Source organism: Ochlerotatus camptorhynchus, unplaced genomic scaffold (assembly GCF_037179485.1).
Source record: "Ochlerotatus camptorhynchus isolate MF236.1 unplaced genomic scaffold, CSIRO-AGI_Acam_v1.1 ptg000207l, whole genome shotgun sequence".
NCBI lineage: Eukaryota > Metazoa > Arthropoda > Insecta > Diptera > Culicidae > Ochlerotatus > Ochlerotatus camptorhynchus.
This window is the reverse complement of record NW_027040697.1, coordinates 861,996-887,607: the sequence shown is the minus strand read 5'-3', so window position 1 is coordinate 887,607 and position 25,612 is coordinate 861,996. Positions and strand designations below refer to the sequence as shown.

Below are 25,612 nucleotides of genomic sequence, written 5' to 3'. Positions count from 1 at the left end.
TTGCTTGCTTTTCATCTCATTTTATTCAACAATGGCTGAAGCCACACACAATTTTGATCTATGAACACTAGACTGATCCATAGTTTGAAATTGTTGCTCAACGGTGCACAAACGATTCCAAATCGGGTCCTGATTAGCCTCCCAAAATTTTGAACTCATTTGGTAAAAAACTTACTTGGCACAAACCATTTGAAGTTTATATGTTATTTTACTATGGAAAACTAGGTATACATTTTGTTCTGTCTTCTAGCCTTTTCCATAAAGCACTGTTAAACATTTCTATAGCTATTATTATGGAAAATCTTCTCAGCTACATTCAAGGGGTAAAGCGAGTAACTCAATGTACCTCAAAATTTAATCGACGTTCATCGATTTTTCTGTCTGTTTACTCATCGGCTACTCCGTTTACCGCATTCACATCAAGGGGTTGGTCACTCTACACAGTGTGCCAAAATCAAACTTGGGCACACCGTGTGCAGTCATTGGCGTTGTTTGGCACCCATGGTTACAATTTTTATGATCTTTAAAGCTACTGGCAACACTGAACTTATTCTGCGCAGTGTGCATGTGTCAAAATGTGTTATTGATGTTGCAACTTCTAGTCAGATTATTTTCAAAACTACCGTGAATCTCCACCAAGTCTCGCCATGGATTCTCAAAATCGTTACACCCGTGACGGCAGTTGCATCCACATTTCCTCCCAGACGAAGAACAGCTAACTCCTGACCTGACCGAGGTTTCCGGCCATGGTTACACGAACTAGCGAAGCAGCTCCCACGGCGACGGACCAGCAGAAGGAACAGCAGCAGCAGCAGCATTGGAAGCAGCAGCATTGGAAGCAGCAGCAGCATTGGAAGCAGCCGCAGCCGTGGGAGCTGCATCGCTAATTCGTGCAGCCGTGGCTGACGCTGGAAATCTTGGGCCGGTCACGACAAGCGGACAAGCGGTGAGTTTTAATTAACCAAACAAAAACTATATCATCCGACCATTCAAACTGCTCAAATACATCCATGGCGGTGGCTGCTACACCAACCATTCCATCGTCCAACATATCAGTGCCAACATTTCGAAGGGGCGTAATTGCATTTGTAAACAATGACTTTCGTCGTCGATTTCTCGCGAATGAAAGCTCACTCATAGAAATGAATGACATCAGCAGGTAGAGGAATGTTTCCTGTCCCAGTTAGCATTGGTAATTTGGAGGGGTGGGCCTTTGAAATGTTGGCACTGATATAATGTTGGAGAACCGTCTTGGCAAAATCTCAAATAGTCCAACAAATTATTTTTACTCTCCTGCCTTTTTGCACTTCCAACTAACACAATAAGAAATTATAATTACGAATCATAACATTAACTACACAGAAAAAGGAAAATCCTTTTTTTTCTCAGAAAAAAGACGCTTCCACTCTTTCAAAGCTAACGTGTTTTCGGTGTTCTCGTTGCTCCACGCACCTTTCATCTTCTTGGAGGAGGAGAAGCACAGCTTCATAATGAACGGGAGTTTTGTGCATTTGTGATCGATCGCTCTGTGGTTGCACTTCATGATGGCATTCACTGCCAGGGCTACGCTCGGAAACTCAACCAATCCGGAGGAGGAACTTTCCGATTTCAGCGGGAACATTCGCACTTGCGACGGGTGGCAGTCCTTGGTGGTGAATGCAGTCAGCAGCAGATACTCGGACGGCATATGGGTGGGGTATTGAAGAAGTGGAGAATGCGATTTTTGCTGGCCTGGGAAGCGATTGTTCTTGGAGGCGCTGTAGACCTCGAAGCTGATCGAATTGTCTGGCAGGGTGTACGGGTTGGTTGACTCTGACAACTAGTTCTGCTTGGAAAATTGGCTGGTCCGTTTCGGGTCAGCGGTGCGTCCTTCATCAGTCCAACATATGTTCCGGACGGTGTTGGTTTCCAGTTTTCCGACGGATGATACTTGGCGGTGAAAAATTCGGTGCAAATCCGTTTCCTCCGCCGGCTCCCAGAAGGGCCGGTTGACTAATGATTGACGTTCGTTGTGCGTGGTCGGCCTTCCGCCGAATATGGAAGGATCGTGTAGCAATGGAGCTCGTCCGTTGCAGGCATCCTTGGAGACGGATGCATCCAGTGTGTAGTCCCAACTGGAGTCCGTGGCGTTTTTGAAAACCTTGAAAAACAAAACAAAAACAAGAGCTGTTAAAATTCCGCGTTGCCAAACAAGGCATTATTCACAAGCAATCAAAAGTCAGTTCAATGACTTCTTCACACTGAGGTACACTGAGAAAAAAGTTGGCGCAAAACAAGTGTGTAGAGTGACCACCCCTTGATTCACATATAAAGATAGAGCTGGAATTAGGGCGTAACAGCCTTTGTAAACAATGACTTCTCATGTTGATTTCTCGGAATTCAAGGCACGCCTACACAAACCATATCCACCATATCCAAGGCACGCCTACACATACAATATCCATCGGGTAGGAGAAGTCTTCCTCTACTCGATGGTGATGTCGATTTACTAGGGAGAGACATGATTTCCGAGAAATCATTGAGAGTTGTCATTGTTTACAAAATTTGTTACGCCCTAATTCCACCTCTATCTAGATATAAGGCGTCAGTCTTGTTTTTAAACAAAGTAGAGCTCTACCGTCACTTTTCAATAGGTCCTATCTACTTTGATCGATTCTCTTCATCGACTTTCTCTTGCTCGGCCATGTTTAGATATTTCCGGATATTTTCGAAGCACAGAGCGACGGAAGAAGCAACAATCTAGCATCTATTACGACAAAGACGACAGGAAAGGTCGTTGTAGCCGAGCTTTTTACGAAAGAGAGAGTCGATGAAGAGAATTGTTCAATGTAGATTGGTCTATTTGAAAATTTAATCGCCGTAGGTAGCCTGAATGATAAGACAAGAGCGAAATGGTCACCATCTAGATCGATCAGTGCCTCAACCGGCAAAGAAGTAGAAGTGCCCGGTAATGCGGAATCATTTGCCAGGACAAGATCTAGCAAACGTCCGTTTCGGTTCTGATAAGTGTTTACTTGAGTGAACCCGCGTAAGTGAAATCCGTCTAAAAGAGCACAGCAAGCCGCCGGCATATCCGATAGCAGTGGGTCAATGACTGGTGTTCCGCTGTCGGTGAAGCGGGACTCAATCGAGACAAAATCGAACCTAATGGTTCCACATGCTCAGGGATGATCGTGTAGTCGTTTTTCGTGTTTGGGGCGGGTAGACAGCGCCTATACTGCTTATGTTTTATGAATTTTCCTCAAGAATTCAAAGCTGTTCCAGTAGACTAGAAATGGTCGAGGTACATACTTAGGTAGCTGGTTTGTTTCGTTGAGACAGCAATCAGAACGCCTCCCCCGCCCGATTTTTGACTGTTCAGGGGAGATCGGTCAGTGCTGAAGACGGAATATAGTGATCCGAAGAGATGCGATGAAATCGGTTATTCAGTCACGTTTCCGTCATTACGATCAAAGGAAATTTAGGTACCAAAAGTTCAGAATCTCAATCATACTCCCCTGCAGTTGCCCCCGATTTTTGTTGTTGTTTTGCTTGACAGTAGCTTTTCGGTTTCGCACTTCCATATGTTGCTGTGATCCGAAAAGTGAGAAAGCAAATGACAGTGATCTTGCTTACTGAGCAATGTGAGTTATGTACTCGATGTGCCTCAAAAGCAACTTAAAAATTGCTCATGATGAGGAGCTGTCTTGCCCCTTGTCTTCATTTTTACAGAATATCGTTTTCAGCCAAACGTCACATTAAATAGCTATTAATTATTTAAGCGATTGATAACCTTCTGGCATGATCTAGCAGCTATTTTATAGGCAACACTGTATTCTGCAGTGTGACATAGTAGCCATGATGTTCGTGCTCTATTGTACGCGTCCTTATACGCGTCAGAAACACCAATTTTGTCTGCTGAACAGATGATTGAGCTCTCGAATATGGAAAAAGATCATCATAAGACATCAGTGACTTAAATCATTAATATCATTTGTTCCTTTCATTTGATCAGGAAGTAGTCATCAAGGTTGTAGCTGAGAAAATTTTCTATAAGTACAGCTATTATTTTCAAAAGCAGAGTGATATGGTGAATTGTTATAAAATTTTGTTTTCCCATAGTAACTTCAAAATTAATTTGAATTGGTTTGTGCCAAGTTCGTTTCTTACTAAATGAGCTCTGTATGGCTATGTATAAGGTAATATCGAGGGAGGCGACATTATCTAAGATACAGGAAAAATTGTGTTTTGCTATGGTTAGCTGCGGGCACGCTGAGAAGATATAAAGAAGATTGATGACTGTTCTGAAAAATTTCCTGCCAAAAGATGATGCGCGATGCAAGCAGATGCGAGAAATGATAGAAGATGTTTCAAAGATTAATTCGCTATCAAAGGGACTTCCTTCGAATGGGTGATATCAGTTTGCTTAGTCATTTGACGAAGGCATTCCGATACCAACCTGACTTTTACAAAGCCCCAACCCTATTTTGACCCGACATAAGCCAAAAATTTAACCGACATTAAAACGACATCGAGTTGACATGGACCCTAAATTTGCTTTACATTGATCCGACATCGGGTCGACATGTCTGTTCGAGATCATTTTGCTGGGTTTCTTTCCAACTCCACTGTCTTATATCAAATGATAGTGAGAGACTTAATTGACAGTTAAGATGAGGTTCTATTGACAAAGAGGCTCTTCAAATTATGGGCATGAGATAATTCGTTTTCACAAGATTGATTGAATGGTTGTTGGTGGAATCGAGAGTTGACAACGATGCACTACAAAGAAGGCTGCCCTGTTGGTCCTGTGAGAAGAAGATCGTTCAAGGAGAGCTGGTTGCTACTTTTGGCTGGCCCATCGAACAGGACTCTTATTTTGGTAGCAGACAAATCGGGACGATGGATTGCGTGATGGGGTAGGAAACACTGGGGCAACGTGACGCGAGTCGTCACCTCCTCCATGTGGCCGAGTCGTTCGTCCTATTCCATGAAATCCACATAGCTCTTGTGTAGTGGTTCATCGGAGCGGAAACGTCATTCGAGAGCAGACAATCGACAGGCTGCCATGTTCCATATAGTTAGATCGTACCTAACTAGACGCACTACTTAACGCCCGTCGGCGTTGCGACTGTGTGTAGAGTTTTCCGTCAAAGTTTTCCGCTTCCCCATAACGTTTTAACCTGAGCGTCAAGGTTGTCGAGAGCGGGACCAGGCAGGTAACTGGGAGAGCCGTCGAAGTAAGAACTTTTCCCGAGAATATGTATCCGAAACTTGTCTTCTGGAGTGGTAGCAGCTGGTCATCGAACGGCTAGCGGTAGATGCTGGGTAATTTTCCACAAATTATCATCAATATTTAATTTTTGAAATCAACTTTTTCTTAACTAGTTACGGGCCAAGTGAGAATACACTCCAGATATCCATTTTACGAAAGCTATCTCAGAATGCACGTGTATGAGCAGTAATTCCTTAAATGGGTTATTGCATTTACAAGAGAGCTGTAACCTTACATCTCCAGGACTAAAAATGTTGCACTTATTTTCAAAAACAACTTTATCAAAAAAAAAATAGATGCACACAAGTTTCTTTCATAAAGCACAACCAGAAAAAAAATGATTAGTCTCAAAACAACCATCGCAAAATAATAGCCAAGAACACCAAAACCATGAGATCGATTTTTCCGTTCTGCAATCACTATTTGGGCCCAGAATTTCGTTCGTTCTACATCAAACGAGCATCACCAGTCTGGAAATTTTTCTTCGAACTTAAATATTTGCGGTCTGACCGGTTTTGTTTGTCTTCCGTAAAACCTCACTTCCCGCAAACATTCCAATGTGGTATCGCATCGCTTGGGGCATGCTCCACCGACCGACCAGGAGACGCCACGCACCCCAATCCAATCGGATTCGCAAAAGCTCGAAATCCACCCCGTTTGCAATCACTTTTCAACCCGGCGTTGGCAGTGAAGGATGACGGCAGTGGCATCTGATTTCTGCTGATTCACTTCAATCAAACAATTCCATCCTATGCTTCCTATATCTTTCAGTTTGTGCCGGGGTGGTGGAAGCAGCTGCTCTGTTTCACTTTACCTTCCTCACGAGTGGTAGCGAAGCGCATCCAAAGTTGCTTCCCCCCTACCAGCGCTCGTCAGAAAGATTGATTCTTGCCGGATCCAAATCAACACCCCTCCCCCCCTCGTCATTCACACTCTTCGGATCTTAAGGAATGTGCACCACATCACCGCCCAAAGGAAGAAAGTGGAATCCTTTCAAGATCATGATTTGTTTGCGTATTTCATTTTCTTGCAAATGGAATTCGAGACCTTTCGCCGAAGGAAGAAAAGAGAAAGGAGGGAGGGGGGCCGAGGGCTGTGGTTTAGATGTTTCCCTTGGTAGAGCTTGAGTGAAGCGAACATCAGTTATCAATCAAAAACAAATTCTTTTCGTTTGGCTGGATTTCCTTACCCCACTCGGTTTCGGGCTCGTTCGGTTGCTACTTGTGTGCAGAAGAGGCAGCATCCCTTTTTCGCAAGGCTGCGGAAACAATATTTTCGGGGGAATTTTCTCAAAGTATCAGGTAGCAGCAGTAACTCGATCATAGAAGTGTTTGTTTTAAGAGTTAGGGTAAGGCGAAAACGCAAGGAAAGTGAGAAATGGAAAAGCGATGCTTATTGACAAATACCAAGGGAGAGGGTAAAGAAAGGAAGGTGGTTGAACAGAAATTACTTAATCCGCAGAGCATTTCGAGGCCAAATCTTCCAGAAAATCTTGTACCTAGTGGAGCTCTCGTTTCACTGGGTCTCCTGCCCCACTGGCACTTCTGCTCAATTGGAATTCCTGGTTCATTGCCACTTTTGCCCACAGCCACTCGAAACAACTGCTCATCTCTCAAAGAAAGAATAAATCTCGATGGAAAGCCCCTGTCATGAAAAAACTCCAAGTGGCAAAAATCAGAAGAACAATAGTATTCGAAAGAAATGCTCATGTTTAAAAGAATGCAAAACTTCTAGAAATTAAACAGTAACTCCTTCCTATATGCGGTAGGTGGTACAGTCCACCCATCGCTGTTTTTCTGCAGTCGTTCAACAGTTTCAGCTGATTTTCTGTAGATTATGGTTGAAATTAATCTCATACAACAAAATCAATGTGATTGGTTAAAGGGCAGCCGAGAAATAACGGTGGTCGGACGGTACTACCAACCACATATATGGAGGAGTTACTGTACTAGAAATTTAAGAAAAACCAGAAATGCCAAAGACCAGAAGAACAATGTCCCACGGAAGAACCCTTCATGTTAAAAAGAAGTAAAAAGCAGTTCCAGGTCAAATAGCGGAAAATTAAACAAATTATAGATTTTACCTCTCATAATTCCATGAGTCTTCGCAAAATTGTTCGCTAAAGGCAATAAAACAAATTTTTGCTGGAGATCGGCCATTTTGACTCTCGGCGTTTTTTAAAAATTAATTTTTAATAAATCATAGCTCGAAACCAGCTCATCTAACCGAATTAACGTCTGAAATGAAGTGGTTGGAAACTGGTTTACCTTTTCGGATTAAAGTACACACTGAAAAAAAAACTCACATGTAGGTACTCGTCAAAAATGAAGAAAAAAATGTTAACACTAATATGCAACACATTTCAATTTAGGAAGTTCTCACTGTTCATAATATTTGAGCAGTCTCGAACTACCTTCAGTGAGGATTTGCACTGTGAAATGTATCCATGAACAATCACCGCAGATTCAGACGATCAACTGTTTAAGACACGGGAACGATCGATTGGACCTTTACAGAATGTCTCTTCTGGAACACAATACACATAACACAAAGTAGTTGCACTGGTCTGGATTCATTGAATACGAAACACGGATCACTTATCTACTTGTTGTTAGGTACGTTTACTAAGTAATCATAAATTAGGACGGTCACAGCACGGATGGCTTAAGACCAGAGTTACATTTTCCTCGTGTGTGCAAAAATGTGCTGCCGAGACTCTCAACAAACCGTCTCCCGTCGCAACGAAAACAACATGTGACGAGAGAGAAAGAGACACGCGAGAATAAGATACGAGCGAGAAACAAATGCGACCCCCAAAAATCCTGGCGTGCGCGAGGCTCGCGCTGATCTCATGTGCCTCATCCCATGTGCTATGATTAATGCTAGAACATCAGAGCTCTAAGTTCTGGAAGGTGTAGGTAAACGAAATACAGGCTGTTGAAACTTGGTTGCTTTGACCGACATTTCATATGCGTTTGCACAAACCATTCCTATTTTAGAGGAAAGGTAGCATATCAAGACCTACAATTGAAAAGACCTCAACTCCATTTTGCAAACAAACCTTGTAAGGCCATTTTCTCGCGAACCAAAGTCCGCCAAGGCAAACCAACTGAATAAACAGGTAGGGGAATTTCTCCTCTACTAGATTGTGGTTTAGGATTGTGAATGTAGGTTTCGGTTCCCGAGAAAATGGCCTTACAAGGTTTGTTTACAAAATGGAGTTGAGGTCATTTCAATTGTTGCTCTTGATATGTTTGCAGTACTTTAATTCTTGAAATCCTCTACTAGCCAAAGCCATTCATTTGCCGGTCAATTAGAATATTCTTTGTTTATTTTTTTCCGGTTCAACACTTAAATGCACTTGCATGACTAACATCTTTTGACACGTTATTTTCAAAATATGTAATGGACATAAATTCTACAAAAAGTGTATTGTTTAGAACGGGGATTCGACCGTTGTAAGACGTTCACAAATGTTCAACATAATTTAACCATGCATCGGCAACACAACTGGTTAGAAGGGATGTTACGTAATTTGAATAGATTATATCGGAATGCTACGGATGCAGCAATGTTATGATAAGTCAATAGGTGAAATAATTTTTTGTAGAATATTTTTTTAAACTCAGATGAGCATGTAGACCAGTGCAGTGATATATTTACCATTTCAATCATTAAATCTACCGACCTTTTGTTCCGTTCCTTCAAATCGTTTTTTGGTTGGCACTGTACGATCTAGGTGGCTTCTGAGTCAACTACACATAGACGTTAAGAACCATTGCTCTGTGGGTTTCGATGGCATCGTAATCGCTTCGGTTTGATAATGGGCGACCTTGCCTTTGTATACCAACAGTGAGAATCGGGACCAATTCCACAAAGCGACCACCAAGCGCCACCATCTCGCTACAACAAACGTTTGACTAGAAAGTCGTACAGCCATCGCTACAACATTCAACAGACCAACCAATCAAATCACCATGTTGCCACCAGAATCGGCGCAGCACCGGAATATGATTCACTAAAGTTGATCAATCCATTTGAAAAAAATATGATATTCAAAAACTTCAGCACATTCTTAAGTTATCCTTTTTTAGCAACTCTCTAATTCAGATCAGAAGAACATCAGCCAATGCTGGTATTTTAATACTTCTTGGCTGTCTAGGGGGCATATCTGAAAGAATAACTTGTTACTTATGCATCGTTTCCTGAACATCTACAAAATTTCCATAAGTTTTAGAAAATTTACTCAAATTTCAAAGTTCCTTGAAATAAAACGATGGTCCAAAAGCTTCATCATCAGGAAGTTCATTGAACTTTTTAAGATTTCTGTCAAACTGCTATGAAGTTCCCTAACTGAAACGAAGATACCTGAAGTCATCTATCTCTACGAAATTCCCTGAACTTTTTCAAAATGCCCTGTACTTCTATGAAGTCTACGAAATTTCCTGAATTTGTGCGGAATTATCTGAACTATTTCGAGTCCACGAGATCTCATCAAAGTGCTCTGAAGTTATAAAAAACGTCACTGAATAATAAAGAGGTTCCCTGACATCAAACAATTAACTTCTACGGAGATCCCTTAGCTTGTATAAAGTTGCCTCTTCTACGAAGTTTTATGAACATTCCCATGATCTAAGAACTTCAAATAATTTCACTAAATTTAGCTCATGATTTATCTGACATATGTTTGTCTTAATGCATAAAACAAAATATAAAAATAATACCAAAGAAACATTCAAAATTAGGACAGTGTTCCAGTGCAAACAGTTAAGCATAAGCGCTTTAAGGGGGTAGTACATTATGAACGTCCAAAAAGTAAGGCATTTTCGTTAATTTTTTTAAGCAATATAACACTCAGGGAGGGCAAATATGTTATAACCCATTTGTTAGTCATCCTTCGAACTATAATTTGTATTTTTTTGAACTCGATTGGCGTCTCCCCGTGGCCGGTGCACCAGGTCGCGCGGGCGTCCTCGCGCGGAAGTCGGAAAACAACGTGAAAAAATACTCCTTTCCATGTGAGCCTGGAACATAAATCGAACAAAAATCCTGATTAGTAATGTAATTTGGGTTAGAAATACGTATTCTGATTTTTTTTTAATTAATTTTTCCAAAAGTTGTGGCCTTAGGAAAAACAATCCATTTTTTCACCCTAAAAATGCTTACAAAATCGTGGATTAAAAATCCATTTTTGACAAAATCGAAAATGTGGATAAGTATTTCTAAGCAGATTTTTTTTTCCGTCGATCTTGTTTTCCGTGCTGAGTACCAATGCTACCGACGTGCCAGGAAGGCAGCTCTCCTGCACCTGGACCCTACCTATCGACCCATTAACTCATGAACCGGGGACCAACGGCTTTACTTCCCATCCGAAGGAAGGCGTGATCATAGATGTTATGCCTCAGAACATCCCGGCGGCGCCGACTGGGATTGAACCCAGGCCTGCTGGGGTGAGAGGTAATCACGCTTACCACTACACCACTGGCCCCGTTATAAGCAGAATTTTATTCTGAACAAGAAAACCTAGGCGATATCCAAATTTGATGATAACAGATTAGAGTTATTTTCCACGCCAGTTTGAAAAACCCCGTTTCGAGATAAACGCGTTTAAAGATTTCAATGCTCTCTCAGCGCGCCGGTACATGTTTTAGGAAATCGCTTCGTAAAGCGGTAAGGAATATTCTGGCGGGCTTGGAGTCTTTTCTAAATTAAAGTATACATCCCAAGAAATATTTTAAGCCAAAAAAAATGCATTTTTTTGAAAAATCAAAGCGTACTCCCCCCTTTATCACATTAGCGACAGCATGAATAGCCTCATTCAGCCCATACAGTCAGTTACGAGCTGCAAGGTGTATGTAATGTAGCTGTCAAATATCTTTTTCAGGTGCGTAGAAAAAGCCCGAGTAGCACACTTTCATCGCAATAAGCTACAGCAACTTGTTTATGACTGAAATAAGTCGTATATAAGTTTGTACAATTGATTTGTGACAAGCGTGCTACTAGGGATAGTTACCGAAGTAGTTCGATGAAACTCTACGAAGTTCACTGAACTTCGGTTAGCTTCTATAAAGTTAGGTGAACTTAAAAAAAAATCTACAATTACCATACCTTTCAAAAGTTCCCTGAAGATCCGCGAAGTTTCTTGAATAACTACAAAATTCCTTGCAACTACGATAGCAGTTCGTACTCTGGTGTAGTGACTGTAGGTGCATTGTAAGACTGCACCAGTAAATAAACAGAGGAAGTGGTAGAGGTGCTGCATGAAGAGGTGGTGATAATGGACGTGCCCTCAGGAGACCGATAAAGCATGCAAAAACGAATCATCCTCGGCAGAAACGGTTTGCGGATGTCTACGCAAAATTTCAATTAATTTTACCCAAAGGATCAAAAGTTGGAGCAATTTGAGTGTGTGTGTGGATTTTAAATGGTATACCCTTTACTAGATGGGACGAACACAACATGCTTTTTATTCTAAATATATTTGAACAGTTCTCAAATGTAAGTACATGTTTGAATTAACTAGTGATGTTATTGGCTACAGCTTGAAAGGCTAAAAATACTGCTGGATGCAGTCACTCGAATCAATTTCCATAGCGAAGATATTGTTTTAGAGGGCCCTCCGAACTATTGGTTCGCTGCAAGCCGCGATGTATCTTTTCATAATATAATGGTTTCAATTTGATGCACGAAGCTCAATCGGTTCCAAATCAGGCTGATCAATCTCCCAAATATTGTGCTAATTTGATGGCGAACTCATTCTGAACTGGCTCTTTGAAGTTTATATGGGAATTACTATAAGAAAAGTTGTCCATCGAAGCCCCTCCCCCCCCCCCCCCATTACGTGAAATTTTCCCAGCTACACTTTGTTGAAAACCACTTTTCAATTGAATGTCAAGAAAATTAGTTATTAATTAATTTCCAAGTTGATAACCTTCTGGTAGAATTGATCGGCTGCTTTCAGGGCAACACTGCATCTTGCCCTTATGACATAATAGCCTGGACTGTTTGTCCCATTATGTCCTATTATAGCTAACTATCCTAACGTTCAATCTTTCAATTCCCACATAAACTACAAAGGGTCACGTGCAGAATGAGTTCGCATCGTAATGAGATCAAATTTTGTGAGAATGATCAGGAGCTGATTTGAAATTGTTTGAACTTGATGGAGCAAAATCAAAATTTTAAACGATGAAAATTCCGTGCGCATGGATCGGTAACAAATAACCCCGCCGGTAATTGGTTCGTAATCTTCCACTTGAAATACTTCTATAAAACCGCAACCACAATTTCAGCTGTACCAGCAAGACGAGAATGTGACAGGACTACTCAATCAACAGTTCTCCGTTGTTTTCTTTTTCACCAACCAGCCACTTTTAGCGTGCACGTAGGACCTAGGTGAGTAAGAGAGGTGACACAGTCAGAAGAAGTGTTAGTTTGTTTACTAAAATGAACCGCCCATTTTGTTATGGCAAGTTTTGCTGTAAGAAATGCTCTTTGTGTTTATTAGCGAAATTCACATCAAAGATTGATTAATTGCGTAGGAAATCAGTTTGGCACGGCATTTGTGACTAGCATACACCTTCCGGTCGTATGAAACAGGTCAAAAACTGTCCAAATCCGCCCACAAACATTTTTGTTTTGAATTTCTGTTTACATCTTAGTAAACAAACTAACACTTCTTCCGACTGTGTCACCTCTCTTCCTCGCCTAAGACTGAGCATACATTTTCTATGGAAAAATTACTCAATTACATGCTGTGGGAGCGAAGGCAAGCGGTGTGAGTCCTAGGCGAGTAAGAGAGGTGACACAGTAAGAAGAAGTGTTAGTTTGTTTACTAAAATGAACCGCCCATTTTGTTATGGCAAGTTTTGCTATAAGAAATGCTCCTCGTGTTTATTAGCGAAATTCACATCAAAGGTTGATTAAATGCGTAGGAAATCAGTTTGGCACGGCATTTGTGACCAGCATACACCTTCCGGTCGTATGAAACAGGTCAAAAACTGTCCAAATCCGCCCACAAACATTTTTGTTTTGAATTTATGTATGGCAAAATAGTGAACTTTTCGTGAAAATTAACGGCAAAGAACTCACCAACACTGGGAGACCGTGAGTTCCTGCCCACCTGTCATTTTCCATCTCGTGGTGAGTCGCCTGTTCGTGAGTGACTGAATGTTTTTGTTGGCTCTTTCATTGCCTCGTTCTTTACTGTTTGGTACAAACGGTCTGCACAGAGCAATGGATTGAATGGTGCAGTGCTTTCACACTCAGCGTAAGCAGTCAATAATTTTACGTTCTGGTTTAAGTCATTTCAGGATGGTATTGACATCATTCATGTACAACAGAAACATAAAAGGCCCGAGATGGCTACCTTGAGTAGCGCCGGATGTCACGGGGAAGGAGGAAGAAACATAGTCTCCAATCTTGACAGACATGTTTCAACCAGTCAGGTACGAGAAGAGCAAAGTAAGCAGGCCATCGTGAACACCTTTCCTGTCGTATTTTGCCAACGAAATGTCATGGTTCATTTTGTGTAGATGGCATCTACTTGATGGCCACGTGCTACTTCATGAATAATGAACGAAGTGAACGTAACTAAATTGGTCGTCGTGGAACGCTTAGGCATGAAGCCATGCTGATCCGTCGAGATACAGTGCGCAAAACTTTGAACCAAATTTTCGAGTATAATCATCCCAAAAAGTGTGGAGGTAGCACTTATCGAAGCTATTCCACGGTAGTTTGAAACAGTCCTTTCTTGTGAATTGGGAACACGAAAGACTCTTTCCAGCAAGCTGCGAAAACCCCAGATATCAAGGAGAGATTGAAAACGTTGGCTAGAGGTGTCGCGAGAGCAGTCAGGCAGCGTTTGAGGACTAACGACGGTACGCCATCTGGACTGGAACCTGTTGAAGTTTTGACGTAGGATTTCTATACTGGGGTACACTTTGTGAAAACCGAAAATGGAACCTGAAACAACATTATGAAAGATTTTGAACATTAATAACTCAGCTGCCCCTGGATCAATTTCAACAATTTTATCACTAATCGATCAGAAATTTGTCTACGCAATGCTTTCAACTGATGATTTTCAACAAAAAACTATTGAAAAAGTGGTAATGTCATGCATTATCCAAAGTACAAATAAAAAAGTGATATCTTTTCACTGTTTTCATGAAATAAACGTTGTTCCCAAACGCAGTCGTCATAATCAAGTACCATTTAGTAGCACATCATTCTGCTTAAACCTGAAAAGATATAAAACAACGCCTGCTGTCTAGCCTCAACTCATTTTCGCTTCGATGTCGTCTACGCTTTGAAGCGACAGACGAACTCTGTACAGTTTCGGAGTTTGAATCATCACCAACTTTGGCAACAAAACGGCCCTTTTCTAGGCCAAAAAGCTTATTACAGTAAAAAATTACAATAGAATCTGCCTGTTGGTCCATATTCAGAACTGCATGCCCCCAACGACCACACAAAATGCTCTCCAGAATTGTAATCTTGTAACCAAACTTGGAAGCAGGGGTGCAAGTGATTTTGATCGATTCTCTTCATCAACTTTCTCTTTGAAAAAAAAAAATACCACAAATTTGGTACGCCTACAAATCAAAAACGGAAAGAGTTAAGATAATATCTCCTTATTTGTTCCCTGCCATAGCGGTCCTACGTCAAGTTCCCGTTCGTGCCCCTAGACACAGACCCTTCTACTTTTTAGCTGAGTGCTGAGTCGTTCGTCGTTGAAAACACTGCTGAATTGTGTGCGAAAAAAGTCGGCAATACCCACGATAGGGTCCACTTCCACTACGTCGTTCGTCATACTTGAGGGTAGTCCGCTTTCCTTTGTTTGGGTATTCACATATGGCTCCAAAAGTTCTTAGGATTTGATTTCAGACGACGCTGAAGCTGGTCTTGCTGTGCATGGTACAGTTGGTTGTTGAGTCGCTTGTAATCCGTGTTCGCTTTAGAATAACATGCTTTCGTGGAATCGGTTCGGTATTTGCTGTGCTTACGAAGAGCAGCCTTTTCAATTTTGTTCAATCGCTTTAGCTCTGAATTCGACCAGGCAGGTTTAACAGGTTCGCGACTGATTCGCTTAGGTACGAATTGATCGATTGCGTACAAAAGAATGCTGGATATCGTCGATGACGCGAGATTAGAATCACAGTTACGCAGTGCCTCTTCCCAGTCGACATTTGAGAGAAAATCATTCATTTCGCTGAAGTTGGCTTCGTCAAAGCTATAGAGGACGCTCTCTACAGTGTCTTTGAAATTACGATGAACGTTGAGCCTTATGCTCACCAGCAGAGAAGGATGATGTCTACAGTTTTTAACAAGCGCGGAGGGGGCTGATATGATGGAACAATCAGTGCACATCTCCTCACTTACGAAACAGAGATCGAGCATGCGGTTGTTATGGTTTGGAATTCCATTCATCTGTCCGAGTCTTGCAGTGCAATAGGCATCCAGCAAATTACATGATGCCTGACCAATCGACGAACGGGATGCACAAGGAAAGTGAAATCCACGAGCATTGCGCTTCCAATTAGACGTCGCGTAGGTTGAAGTCTCCCAGGATGATTAAGTTGTGATTGGCGCCCATGTGCAAAACAATCCAATCGAGTGACAACAGGTGCTTTTCGATGAGAGTACCATCGTTTACACGATCCGGAGGAATGTACGCCACGCAAATGTAGAGGATAGAGTTGATACGCACGGCAAAAAATAAATGTTAATATTACATCCAAGAGGATGCACTTCAATCATATCGAAAATCTCAGCAATCTTATGGCCACAAAAAAAAAAACAAATGCATTAAAAGCAGCGTAATATCAGTTCATGCGAGCACTGTATTAATGATATTTTTTTCCTTTTTGGCAAGTCATATTACACCATACTTTCGACACGATTGAAGTGCATCCAAATTGATGTGATATCATAATATTTTTTTGCTGTGTGCACAAAAAGTCACATCTATTAAATAACGTGCTGATTACTTAAATTGATAGGAGATAAACGGGTGAAAACATAATTTCTTCCAAGAAATCCAATATGGCATGCCAAACTAACGCCCTTAAATGTCCATTACAAATGGTTTTGAAAGTTATGAAATGGACTGTTAAGTGCAAAAAAGGTTATTTTTTCAATTTAGTTCCATTTAACATTTTGTATCCATGAAAGATACGTATTTTGACTACACTGTCCGGTTTTAAAGTGGGAATGACACTGATGAAGACAACACATTTTAGACTATGTTAAATTATGTTTTTTATTAAGCCTCCACTTAACCAGGGGTTCATCGAATCAATATACTGTACAATAGTTATTCAAATGAGTGTAAAATAAGTGGTTTTTAATAATCTCGATCAAATAGTGACTGGTTCTAGCGAGAATTTCTCGTACAAAAATACACACATGTTCTTATATCGACGAGCTGATTCGATTGGTAAACAAAACTGATTGAATGTCAGTCTTAATCATACACTTTATTATTCGTCAATTTGGACCAATCCCTGCACCAGATACTGCTCAATTTTATAAATTAACAATGCTTGAACTCAACCAACGTGACGTGACACTCATTGCATTCTATCCATTGTTCTCATTTCAGGTTCGTAAAACGTTCTGCCTTCATTATCTCTATCAATCTCACAACAATATCCATCGCACCAGTAAGTAACAATGGTCTGCAAACTCCAACCCAAACAAACATAAACACCGATCGTTATATCTCCCCCTGAAAAAAAAAAACTAAAATACCACCAATTTTCTCTCCCATTTCTCGCCCTTCTTTACGACTTGAAAAGCACTCGTCCCCGCAGGCCAGAAGCCGCAAAAATCCACAAATTTTCAGACACCCGCTCCCTCGCGAACGATATGAGCCGCTCGGAGGAGTGATCCAATGCTGGGAGAAGATCACCACTTTCCAATCAAACCCAATTCTCAAGGCCACATGAACCAGGGGCAGCCGCTCGTAGATTTTCCCTTCACCTACATCTGAGGGGCGCAAACTTGTTGGCAGCCGGCTCTCTAACGTCACTGCAATGGCTGAAATGGTAATAAATTTTACGACCGAATATCGTATCGTCAGCCACACACACAAACAGCACAGTCCTGCTGCTTAGACTGCTGCGAATGCAACATCCTGTAGACTACGATCCAATAATGCGAAGAATGCGGGCGGGTGCGGGTGGGTGGGTGATGGTACACCATTTCCCTCTAGCAGATTAATGTGATTTTTATGCGAAAAGTTTTTAATATACTCCATTTGCTCGTTGTACCGTTGAGAGTGGTTAGGGTATGGATGGGGCAAGCCGGGTCATACTCCTCAGAGCTGTCTCAGGTTCGCCCAACAATATCGATGCGATGCGGGTTTGATGCTGAGCTGCCTATGTGTGAGAGAGTCCTATCTAAGACCATAACAACGTCCGAGCCGTGGGGAGACCAGGGCTGGGATAATGGGTTTGGTGCGGAGGGTGCTTTTTGTCCAACCACACCGAAGTCTCTGACGGCGGACGCCACCGCCTCCACACCAAAGGGGCCGGAGGGGAGATTTTACGGCTCTCCAAGTTGGGTGCGAGGTGGAAAATTTTTCAAGGACGACCAATAAAGTGCTTCCACACGGCAAATGGTGTGCTTACATTCCTGCTTAGGGGTGGATTAGTACGTGTTCTCTGGCGGTGGAAGGAGAGGATGTGTGAGTTGTTTTTAGATCTCGGTAAAGTGGACGTCCTTGGCGGAATGACAAAGTAATTTTACGGTTTAATGGATTTCAAGATTCCTGCTGATGGATGGTAAAACAACAACTTACAAAGATAGATGCGATGTGGAAACAGTTGTAAGGAAACATACGAGGACCGACGATGTTCGCTTAAGGCTTCACTGACAGTCTAACATCTTTTCTTTAAACTTGTTCTAGCAGGTTGCCTTCGGATTGGCATTATGTTGAAGCTCCTTGATTATCTTTCTATTTGAAATTAAATAAATCAGGATCTATTATCCATAAGCTGCTAAAATACGTATGAGGAGAAGCAACGGGTGGAACATAATTTTTGTGTTTCTCCTAATTTGCTAATTTTACACATGAGAGGCTTCTCCATCATCCGAATGTACTTGAAATCCTAAAACAACGAAGCACCCGAGTTTGAGTGGACACCCGACATTGATCTAATCCTCGGAGTACCAGGTGTGAGGCTGCTTCATAATTCAGCTAGATTGTTCGATCCCATTAAGGGGATTTTTTTTTCGCTGGTTGCTGGTGCCGATCGAAAATCGAAACGATCCCAACCTATAAACCATCCAAGTCGCTCTTTTTGGTGTCCGGTCATTAGACCGAATGTTCATTAGTCACTTGTTGTTTTTGAAGACCTTTCCTGTTTTCCGGAGTTTGCCCTTCATAATCGCCAAGAATTTTTCTATTGGGCAAAGTTCTGGTGAGTTTGGCGGATTTGCCTCCTTCGGCAAAAAAAAAAACATCGTTGGCTTCGTACCACACCCACACCGGTTTCGCGAAATGGCACGATGCCAGATCCGGCCAAAACGGAGTGTCACCTCCGTGTCCAGCAGACGCTTCTAGAGGCATTCTTCTTTATATATTTGGCCGTTGATGGTGCCGGTCGTTATGTACGGCTTGCTGAATTTGCCACACCCACAGATCGCCTGTCACACTAAGAGCACCCGCACCAATGCGTTGCTAAACCTATTCTAGCAACCTCCACCATAACGCATTAGCCGCACTGTGGGTTTCTATTCAAGTGCGGGAAATAACAATCTGCCTCTCGGCGAACAGCGGGTTGACAAATATAGCAGCGCGATAGCAATAGTTGCTATCTACACACTTAGAAAAAATCATGTAAATTTAGATGCTCTGAGACTGACATATACGAGCGTCAATTTTGACATAAAATTGAATCATAATAGCCGCGATATTCAGCTTTATCAAACGTACTTTTCGTCGAGTAACGAACTTTTCAGTCTCGAAGCACTTAATTTTACATGACATGTTTGTTTAGGTCTCATCATTTATGTCAAAGATGGATTCCGTCACGTGTAAAATTTGGTATTTCTAAGTGTTTATGAAATGTTTGTTTTATTTTTCATTTAAACACTGTGATATATGAATAAATTTGGATTTGGGACAAAAATGTGGATCCAAGGGACAGCAAAGCAAGACCCGGAACACCCATAAATGTGAAAAATTGGTAATTTTTTTTTAATCAATTTGTTGTTATGCTGCATGAATGAATTTGGATTTGAAACCAGTATGTGCACTCTGGTGGCCATGGAACGGTCCTTCAAAAGATCCGGAACATCCGTAAAGGGGGCTAGCATATGCAATCAGGTAGCGGTGTGGTTCTCTGGAAGATTTTGAACTACCACAAAAGTAGTCAAATCCTAGTTTTATTTGGGCTTCCCTGAATCTTTCCTGAAGTTCGTTAATTTTTCTATTGTTCCGGAAATTTTTGTTGTTTCCGAAGCACCGGAAAATTCATGAAATTATTTAAATATCCCATAGTTTATTTGAATTCCTCTAATCATCTACGAAGCTCCGGGAACTTCCCAAAATATAATGTAACTACAAAAAAATCTATATTTTTCTCTGAAGGTCTCTAGTCGTTCTTGAAGATTTCTGAACATTTTAAAAGATCTCGCGATTTTCTTGAACATAATCTGATCGCCGCTCAAGTTCCTGCATTTTTTTTTGCAGTTCTTTAAACTGCATTGAATACTACGGCTCTTCCTTAAAATGATCTCACATTTTCCTGATGCTGATGTAAGATATCTTATGTTTCTGAAATTTAAATAAAGGTCTTGGTACTTTGATGAAGTTTCGGAAATTCCCTGAGTTTCTTGGAACTTCTTAAACATTCTTCAATTTCCATGAAATTAGTTTATTTAATATTTTATTTTTTTCCATTCCTGAAGTACTCTCAATTCGATTAAGTTCTTGATACTACCCTGAACTAAATAGAACTGTCAGAAAAGTTCCCGAAGTTTTTCTGAATTTTATTGAATTGACCGGAGTTTATCGGAGCTTACGCATATACATTTTGAAACTTCCCTGAAAGTCTGGAATTTCTTGATTTTTTTCTAAGCTATGAAGCTATTGGAAGTGCCGTTGATATCTCTGAAATTCCCTAAAGCTCTCTAGTTTAGCTTCTTTGAGGTACTTGGAAGTTCTTTAAAATGTCAATATTCCTCGAGTTATCTTCACATCTCTGAAATTATTTTGAGTTCCCTTAAGGTCTCTGGGTATCCCTGAATTTCTCAAATTTTCTTAAAAGTTTCTGCAGTTTTCTGAAGCTTTTGGAACCTATTTAAAAATCCTGAAGTTTGCCTGAAGTTCACAAAAATTTCCAGAAATTTTGCAGATCTTTCATTTTATTCCCGCAGTTTGCCAATGACCATTCCTCAGACTCTCCCGTAGATCTCTATTGTTTCTTGAAGTTTACGGAACTTCCCTTATGTTTTCCTGATGATGTTCCTGAAATTGTTCAGAAATTAATGGAACTGCCTAGAAGATCTTTAAATTTCCCTTCAAACATGGATCTTGTGTACCTTTCTTAATGTTTTAAAGTTCATTCTCTGAAGTTTTTTTTTACTACACGCAAACCAAAAATCTATTACAATGAATGTTAGTTCCGTTTCCTATCATCCTCTGTTCATGAACATCGCAACGAATGTTAGAAATTGACCATGCAGGCGATGTAATGGTTTTTTGTCTTTTTTTATTTCGTGTTCCATCTACGCTTTCGACTATCCCAGTAAGCTTGTAGAACGACGCTCATTGTAGAACATTGTAGAACGACGCACACACTTGTCTCGAATCTCTCCAGCAGAAAAAGCATACGAAGTCGAGCATGCGAGCAAATGAGCGCTTCATGTTTGCTTTTAGGCTACCCATATTCAGAAGCATGGAGAGAGCAGTGGGGAAAGCACAGGTCTGATAGTCACAACGTCCGTGGTTCGAGTCCTGCGGCAACCTTTTTTCTATTTTTTTCGACATGATTAATTTCACTCACTACTACACTCCACATTTTTCGGTCTCCAATTTTCTTACATCGGACCGCAGCTAGGTTTATCGCATCCTCGGTTCATGCGGTCTCCACTAACATCCTCTGATGATGAATCACACATAATTGTAAGCGAATCTTACATCCCCCGGTTGGGTGTATCCTTAAATTTTTGGAACTTCTTGATGGTTTCCTTTTTTTACTGAAATAAATGGATTTGCGATAAAGTTCCCGAAGCAAAACTAAAGTTTCAGGAACGTCCCTTAAGTTCACACAGTTTTCTTGATATTCATGGAACTGTCCTAACATTTTCATAACATACCCGAAGTTCACGTAGCTTACTCATAGGTCTTTAAGCTTAAATTTTCCTGAATTTAATGGAACTGCCTGAAGCTCTTGATTTTCGCTGAAGTAAATTTTCCTGAAATCTATTAAATTGCCCTGGAGCTGTCGAAACTTGCTCTTAAAGATCTTTTAACTTCCCCACATTTCTATCAATTAGAACTTTTTAAAGGTTTCAATTTTTTTCTGATGTTAATAGATCTGCCATATTAAATTCGACGAACCGAGCTTGATAAATTCACAAACTAAAATATGTAATCTAGTAATCCAGGTGGGCATCCGAAAATGCCTTTAGACATTTTGGTGCGCAATTTTTTAAGATGAGTAGCATCACAATAAGTGATTTAAAAAAAAAATCGCTGGCTATTCGGATACCTGGGTCAGTAGTTGGATCTTACCCATCAATCTTTTGTCTTCGTGGTTAGGTATATCAATATTGTAAAAAAAAAAACAATCACGAAACTCTGTGATCAATTTCAGTTCGAAGTTCGACGATAAGTTTAGCAACTATCGGTTCGAAAACCGAAAACGTAAATTTCTCAACCGTGATAGCAACAACCGGTGCGTAAACAAGTTGCTAACTAAAATAGCAATGGCTAAAGTTGTCAAACTAGCAGCCCGAATAGCAACGCATTGGTGCGGGTGCTCTAAGTACTTCTTGGCAAATGTGTCAACCTTCTTCTTCCAGAACTTCTCCGGAACATCCAGGTGGAACTTGCCGATGAATAACTCCAGGCCGGGGATCTGCTTGGCCTCCGCTTTAATGTACGGCTCGTCGTCCATTACGATGCATTTCGGCTGCACCAACCACTCCCGGTACAGCTTCATGGTGCGGGATTTGGCCACCGTATTCTGTTTATCGGTTTGATCAGGCGCCTTCCTTACCTTGAAGACATGAAGTCCAGCCCGCTTCATTGTTTGCTGGATAAACCAGACGGAAGAATTAGCCTTCTTGGCCACGTCCCGAGTCGAAATGTTCGGATTGTGTTTGAAGTAATCTCTCACCTTCCATGCGTTCACGGCGTCGGTTGTCTTCGCTTTTCTTCCGCTGCCAGCTCGCCGCTGGGTCGTCTGAGTCTCCTTGAACGATTTTACCACACGGGACACGGTCGAATGGTCGATTCCAAACTGTTTCGCGATCCACCTGTGGGACTGGTCTGGATTTTCCACGACCGCTCCCATAATTTTTTGTCGAACCATCTCGATAACCACTTGACAGATTGTGACGAGATTTTTCACATGTAAACATTACACTCTAAACAAGTTTTACTTAAAATGTCACCAATTTTTACCCATGCATTAAAAAGCAGAGATCGAAATTTTCTCTCGGCAGCAAGATAAGCGACGCATCACTCAAGCTGCGTTTCGCAGAGCTGAGAATCAACAATCTTTTCAACTCTCTTTCATCGACGATTTGTCATTTTCCTCTCGCATCCAAACCACGAAAATATCGCTCTCTCAAAATCGTTGAGAACACTTTTTCATCTCGCATTGGAAACCAAAACTATTCGATAGTGTGTTGCAGGAGTCTGAGGAGGAGTGCTGCAAATATGAATTTGCCGGCTCTTTTGTTCGCCTGCAGTTCAAATGTATGACGGAGTTTAACGTCACACTCCGTCAACCATTTAAACAGCGGGAGAACGTTGATAGAACATCACATCATAGTCCATTCTCCGCAATGACAGGCTTGATAGAATTTGATGATATTGATGTTGCTTCTCACAGTCGTTAGGTTACTGTCTGCTGTCAAAGTTCATTCTTAAATCAGAGTGACCAGTGAACCAGTAAATCGGGAAAACGGAGAAAAAGCCGGGAATTCGAAGTCATTGGAATCCTGAGAATAATTTTAAGGGAATTCCGAGTATAGTTCCAAGGGCATATTGAAGATAATTTCTGAAAAAGGACATGATCATGAAATAGCTTACCTCTAAGATTTTTCGTGAGATTGATTCGCTTAAATTTATGAGATCCAGACGCAGTGTGATTTCATTACAAAAAGCATGAGCAAACGAACATTGCTTGTTCAAAATCAGTAAGTTTTTAAAGCTCCTCCAATCGAGGTCCCAATCTTTATTATAGTATGTTTTTGGTCACAAAAAATATGCACTAAAAAAAAGTTTTTTTTTTTAACAAGTTCGTTTATTTGTAAGGCTCAATCGCGTTAGCTTTACGGAGCCGATAATTCATTGTTCTTTGTTTGTAACAAAATTCACTTAATTCTATGTCTAGTAGGAGTTGGGCCGAATGCTCGCGGCTTACCCAAGGTTAGAGGGGTACATTGTCGAAGGATAGGAAAAGGGGAGGAGCTTGGGGGTAGGGTTTCGTTGTCTCATCAGAGCAGTGTCGCCAGTATGAACGGTATTGTGGTTTTAGATTCAGCTGGGGTTCGACCGGCTATGGTGACCAGTGGGCGACGATGAGACTCATCGAGACGGGAGACAAGACAAACAAAAACTAATAAAGAGATACAAAAGACAAACGAATTAAATTCTTATACTAGACATTGATTGATTGATTGATTTATCTTTATTAAGGAGGCTTTCAGCCTGAGGCTGGTTCGCCTCCAACTATACTAGACATTTGCTGAAACACATAAATCGACTGCATAAAGCAGAGATCGCGGGTACCCAACACGTCTCTGATAGGGATACAGTATTGTTTTCCTTGGGCCTCGAGGGTATTCGAAAGTCGTTCTCTGGCGGCGTCATTATCCGTACATTGCCAAGCTGCGTGATCGATGTCATCGTAACCGTTTCCACACCGACAGATGTTGCTGTTCACGAGGTTTATTCTATTGAGATGAGCATCTAGCGAGTAGTGGTTGGACATAAGTCTACTCATCACGCGAATGAAATCACGACTTAAGTCGAAGCCTTTAAACTACGCTCTCGAAGAAACTTTATGAATAATTGAATGTAACCACCGTCAAAGATTTCCATAGTCCCAATCGGTTTGCCGATAATGTAACTCTGATTACAGCAGCTCTATAGTATTCTCTTACAGTTAAACGTAGAACATCCGAGATCCGATGAGTCGTAAGCTAAGGAGCGGATTTTTGATCTCACGCTACTCATTAGCTTCAGCACAGATGCCTTTCCAACAATTTTGGATACTTTTTCCCAATCTTTCGCAAACTTTGTAACGGAATCCGCTGCCTTTACATGTTTGCGCAAAAATTTCTTTGGTCAGGGCCTGGGGACAGTCTGGCGGATTCTTCTCCTTGGGTACGAATTGGACCTTGCTGGCTTTATACTACCGTGTCCTTGGAGTAATGAACCGACGCCAAATCCGGCCAAAACATTACTGAGGCATCGGATCATGGGTAACATACGCTTGTTTAAACACTCACGCACGTAAACATCGGTTAGGCCGGCGCCGGTGGTGTAATGGTAAGCGTGACTGCTTTCTAACACCCCGATGGGTCTGGGTTCAATCCCAGCCGAGGTCGGTGGGATTTTTCTGAGGCATAAAAATCTCTGGTCACGTCTTCCTTCGGAAGGGAAGTAAAGCCGTTGGTCCCGACCCATGTGTGCTGAATGGGTGTGATATCCTACGCAGGTGTGGAAGCTGCCTTCCTGCACATTCGATTGCCGTCCATGGATGGCAATCGATGTCCGTCGGTGATTGGCACTAGATTGCGGAACAGAGACCGACGTTAAATAAAGGAAAGGTAAACATCGGTTGTCATTGTATCCATTGTCACAAACGGTTTGGAAAGCAAACCTACGACTGGATGCCTTCCTTCAAATAACAACTGAAGTGCGGTAAAAAATCGGTAGAACTGTTTCAAACACACAGTTGGTACTTGAGCGGGTCGGTTTTCATCTCTTTTTGCCAGTGGTGGCGGGGGGGGGGGACACCCCTCACCATCCCTCTCCAAAGGGGGAGTTTGGTAAAGAGAGATGAAAAAACCGATTTGTACGTTTCTTAAAAATTGTCCTAGCTCGCTTGTCTAATATCTATATACAATCTTCACACTGCCGTACTCTAACGGAACTATCAACTCTAT

At 41.4% G+C, this 25,612-nt stretch overlaps 1 protein-coding gene across 7 annotated transcripts in view; it reads left to right on the top strand.

Annotated features, from left to right (window-relative positions):
- The window catches only part of LOC135703040 (furin-like protease 2), a 1,186,720-nt gene that overhangs the window by 707,235 nt on the left and 453,873 nt on the right, over positions 1 to 25,612 (top strand). The window lies entirely within an intron of this gene.